We start from the raw sequence: 5,777 nt of genomic DNA, 5'->3' as shown, positions 1-5,777 counted from the left end.
GTAAGTTGGGTACTAGGGTCAAAGAAAGAACTGAATAGCAGGTGCTTTGCTTTGCTTTGGGGATTTTCTTACCCACAAAAACAAATATTCACTTTAAAGAAATCCCAGATCAAAATGAACACACCAGCAGCTTTTCTGTCACCCTAAATTACAAGTCCTTTCTCTCTTGTTTGAAGTTAAGCTTACAAATTTGAATTTCAAAAGACATGCCTGAATGGAGAGCCAGAAACCATCTTGTGACCTGGTATCAGTTGATTTCAATAGGAGGAGGGCAGGGTGCAGACAATCCAGATTAACCAATGGTTCTTCTTTTTATTCTCCCACTTCTTCTCCTTCTAGAGGAACCCAGAAGGCATGGTGGGTGACTGTGCTAGGCTGGGTTCTCTAGAGGAGCAAATCCAGTGACACTTGTATATACATGTATATATAAAGAGATTTATATCAAGAAATGGTTCACACTGTTGTAGAAGTGGGTAAGTGCAGTCTGGTTCAAGTTCATTGGGTCAGATGTAAGCCAAGGCTTCTCCTGACTTGTGTATCTACAGAGACTGATGAATTGGAAACAAGAAGAAGCAGGGGGACCACAAAGCTGAATGAATCCTACCTCCAGACTTACCACTCTGGGCCTAGGGACTCTCAGACTTCCACAGTTCTTCAGACTGCTGATGGCCCCTTGGATCAGCAGGTGATAGATGCACAATCTATCCAGATACCTCAGCAGAAGTAAGCTAGCTTCTGCACACTTCAATGTATCCTCAGAATGGGGTGCACTCTAAATGAAACTGCCCTAAATTATTTCAAGACTGTGACCAGATTAACCCGAATCTATTCATAATTGTCCGGCTGCTTCACAGAAGATCCCATCATAAATTAGACCACTCTGTGTTAGATCATATCACAAGAGAATCCTGGCCTAGCCACATTGACATAAAATCTATCATTGTCCATTGGCTGCTACCCAAAAAGTTCAGCAATTTGAATCTACCATTTGCTTCACAGGAGAAGTATGAGGCTTTCTTCTTCTTTAATGGGCAGTCCTACCTTGTTCTACAGGGTAACTATGAGTCAGAAGCATCCTAATGCCAGTAGTGGCTTTTTTATATATTTATTGGAGCCATTTTTGTTGGCCTGAAATCAAACCGTTTTTCCTGTATGCATATAGAATACATGTTTCTGCTCCAATTTCATTGACTTTCCCTTATTTTTAACACTGCTATTCATCCCCATTTTACAGATATGGAAGTGGAGGCCCAGAGAACTGTCAGCACAGCAAAGGTTATGCAGTAAGGGCCAGGATTTGAAGCCAGGCTACCAGCCTCCAGACTTACCACTCTGGGCCCAGGGGCTCTCAGACTTCCACAGTTCTTCAGACCCTGACAGAGCACAGCATATATTGGATACCTGTGCAAAACCAGTGATGCTCATATGTACATGTCCATAGAAAGAGGTTTATATCAACAAAAGGTTTACACTGTTGTAGAAGTGGGTAAGTTCAATGCAGTTCAAGTCCATTGGGTCAAATATCAGCCAAGGCTTACATTGAGTGGGACAATGTTTTCCGCCTTACTTCTCCCCAAAGGGTTGTTCTAGGAAGCCAAATGAAAATGCATGTGAGGGTACTTGTAAGTGTGGGGGTTCGGGGGTGGGGAACAACACTAAGCACTTGGAGGTTATGTTATCATTAAATGTTGTTAATGGCAGTAAGAATAGAGAAGCCTAGATGGTAGCTAAGGAAACGTCTATGAAAACACTCACCCTCTGTTTCTGGGTGGTTTTGTAGATGCTCCATGAAATGGTTCACAGATTTCTCCACTTCTTTCTCAGATGCCCTGCCAAACATCTAAGTTAATGCTATCATGGCAACTTTGCTTCAGCCTCATCCTGAATACTTGACTCATTCATTTTAACAATTTGTTGTTTACATCTCCTTTGGCTTGAATTCTGTTTTCCTCAAATGAGTGTTGTAAATCCCGAGTCCCATACCTGTGGAGGGAGGCCTGCTCAGGCACAGGCTAAACTCCCTTGATAAGCAAAGGTTGGTGGTGGGAACATCCCAGTTGTTTTACAGGAGGACGATGCGGCAGTCTGCTTACTTAAAGATGTATAGTCTTGGAAGCCCTCTGGGGACAGTTATGTGTCCTATAGTTTCCCTATGATTCAGAAGCGACTCAATGCCAAAGGAGCTTTTGATCATGTATGTTATAGAAAGCCCTAAATTTAGTATTTGATGTTTTATTCATGATTTGACCGGAGTTAGGGGCTTTGGGGAAGAAAATCACGGAGGTTAAGAGGCATTCCCATCACATCAAGGATCTGTTCTATCAACGTGACTTTCAATATGGGGTTGACCTTGATCACCTGGCTGAGGTAATGCTTGCCATAGTCCTACACTGTAGAGTTACTTCCTTGCCCCTTCCCACACAGTACTCTTTATAAGTGAGAAGTTTTGCCCCCTTCGTTAAGGGTAGTATAGACATAATATTGAAATTCTGTCAATTCTACATAAATATTGAAATTCTTCTATACAGAAAATCTGTGTGATCTCACATATCCATTTATTTATCTGCTTAGTTATTTTTATCAGTAGAAATCATGGATATTTATTTTATACTTTGGTACATAAAACAACATCATTTGGTTTTGCTGTACAAATTGGACCACCCTTTGGCCAGTAAAAGCTTTTTCAGTTGGCTCTCCATATATCACCTTACTTTTTGGGCCTGTACGATGCCCAGGCTATTCCTATGTATTTCCTGCCCCTGTCTTAGAATTAGCTACCCCTTCAAGGAGCCCTGGTTTCTTTTATTGGAGAAACATATCTGATACCAAGGGCTGGTCTTTTGTTGTGCTTGTTGCTACTGCGGTTTACTTCTTGGCTGTCTGAGTTGACAGGGCAATAAAATATATGTCTGTTGCTATTGTTAAATGCCGCTGAATTGTTCCGACTCATGTGACCACATGTAAAACAGAAGGAAACATTGCCTGGTCTTGCATCACCGTCAGAGATGTTGCTGTGTTTGGGCCCATTGTTTCTTTTCTTTTCCTTTTTAAAATAAGCCATTTTATGAGGGGCTCATACAACTCACCACAATCCATACATACATCAATTGTGTAAAGCATATTTGTACATTCATTGCTCTCATCATTCTCAAAACATTCTCTCTCCATTTAAGCACCTGGTATCAGCTCCTCATTCCACCCCACCCAGGCTCCCCCTTCCCCATGAATCCTTGATAATTTAAAAATTATTATTTTGTCATATCTTACAGTGTCCGACGTCTCTCTTCACCCACTTTTCTGTTGTCCACTCCCCAGGGAGGAGGTTATATGTAGATCCTTATAATCGGTTCCCCTTTCCACCCACCCTTCCGATATCACCCCTCTCACCACTGGTCCTGAAGGGATCATCTGTCCTGGATTCCCCGTGTTTCCAGTTCCTACCTGTACCAGTGTACATCCTCTGGTCTAGCCAGATTGTAAGGTAGAATTGGGATCATGATAGTGGGGCGTGGGGAGGAAGCATGTAGGAACTAGAGGAAAGTTGTAAGTTTCATTGTTGCTACACTGCACCCTGACTGGCTCATCTCCTCCCTGCTACCCTTCCATAAGGGGATGTCCAATTGCCTACAGATGGGCTTTGGGTCTCCACTCTGCACTCCCCCTTATTCACAATGATATGATTTTTTGTTCTGATGATGCCTGATACCTGATCCCTTCGACACCTTGTGATCACACAGGCTTGTGTGCTTCTTCCATGTGGGCTTTGTTGCTTCTGAGCTAGATGGGCCGGCCCATTGTTTAAGCCACTATGTCAATCTACCTTGTCGATGGTATTGCTTTTATTTCACTGGCCCTATCAATTATGATGTCCTTTTTCAGGGATTGGTCCTGATAACGTGTCCAAAGTATGCAAGACAAAGTCTTGCGATCCTTGCTTCTAAAGAACATTCCAGTTGTACTTTTTCCAAAACAGATTTCTTCTTTCTTCTTGTAGTCCTTGGTATGTTCAGTACTCTTCATCAATGCTGTAGTTCACAGGCAGCAGTTCCGCATCCCTCGTCCTTATTTATGGTCCACCTTTCGCATGCACATAAAACTATTGAAAATACCATGGCTTGCGTCAAGGGAAGTTTAGTCTTCAATGTGGACATTTTTGCTTGTTCACTCTTTAAAGAGATCTTTTGCAGTACACTTGTTTTAGTAACACAGCAGTACTGACTGTAAATACAAGTAAAATGAAAAATCTGACAATTTCCATTTTTCCTTTTACTTGATGATGTTGCTGACTCGTCCAGTTCTGAGGACTTTTATTTTATTGATGTGGGGGTATAATCCATACTGCAGGTTATAGTCTTTAATCATCATTGGGAAGTGCTGTCAGTCCTTTCCATTTTCATTACGTAAGATAGTATTTGATCAAGAACCAATAACACTGTAGGAGGAAGTCCAACTTGCACTGGAGGCATTGGCAAAAGACAAGGTTCAAGGAATTGACAGACTGTCAGTGGAAGTGTTTCAACAAACAGATGCAGTGCTGGAAGCACTCACTGGTCTGTGCCAAGAAACCTGGAAGACAACTACTTTGCCAACCCATTGGAAGAGATCCATATCGATGTCCATTTCAAAGAAAGGTACCTCAATGGAATGAAACCATCAAGCAATATCATGAACAAACAATATCACATGCGAGTACAGTTTTGCAGAAGATAAGTTAAAAACAGACCGGGCAGAAATCTTAGCTGGATTGACAAGAGGAGGTGAAATGAGGGACAATGTTACTGGTTATCAGGTGGATTTTGGCTAAAGCAGGTAACACCAGAGAGATCTTTACTTGTGCTTTGTTGACTGTGCAAATGCATTTACCTTTGTTAATCATAACAGAATTTGATAACATTTCAAAGAGTGAGAACTCCAGAATATATTGTGCTTGTGCAGAATCTATACATGGACCAAGAGGCAGTCATTCAAATAGAACTGGGGGATATTTTGTGGTTTTAAATCAGAAATGGTATGCAGCAGGGTTGCAGTCTCTCACCATTCTTATTCAATCTGCATGCTGAGCACATAACTGGAGAAGCTAGACTAGAAGAAGAACGCCACATCAGATTTGGAAGAAGACTCATTAACTACCTGTAACAAGCACACAGCATGATAAAACCTTGCTGCACGTGAAGAGAACTTGTAGCACTTACTGATGTGTGTCTGTAGACTCTCGATTTTTATTGCCATTTTAAGCAGTTTGGATGAAAATACCAATAACTCATTGCTTCAGATAAGAGCTTAAGTCACACAGACTCCAGGTCAGATAAACCCCTCAGGAACAGAAATGGGAGTAATCAGGAAGGTAGGGGGAAAGTGGGGTGGGGGAGGGGAGGAAGGGGGAACCGATCACAATGATTGACACATAGTACCTCCCCACTAGGAGGTCGAGCAACAGAAATGTGGGTGAAGGACAGGAGGAAGCTGCAAAGAAATAGAGGAAAGAAGTAGGAGGCAAAGGGCATACATACAAGCCTAAATACAGACATGCACATATGTAAATATATTTAAGATTAAGGGGGGAACGGACCTAGGTGCAATAATTATTGGTTTGGTAGTAGGGTGGCAGGTGGACATTGGGCCTCCTCATGCACACTCCCCTAATACAAGAGCACCTTGCTCAGCTAAATGGTCATTTTATGACATCTACCTCCCTGACATGATCGCTGAAGACAGATGTGTGCATAAGAAAATGTGGTGAAGAAAGCTGATGGTGCCCGGCTATCAAAAGATATAGC

The sequence above is a fragment of the Echinops telfairi genome, unplaced genomic scaffold, assembly GCF_000313985.2.
Source record: "Echinops telfairi isolate 266 unplaced genomic scaffold, ASM31398v2 ScPeMD7_7424;HRSCAF=8462, whole genome shotgun sequence".
NCBI lineage: Eukaryota > Metazoa > Chordata > Mammalia > Afrosoricida > Tenrecidae > Echinops > Echinops telfairi.
The sequence above is the reverse complement of the archived record's forward strand: the minus strand, read 5'-3'. Positions refer to the sequence as shown.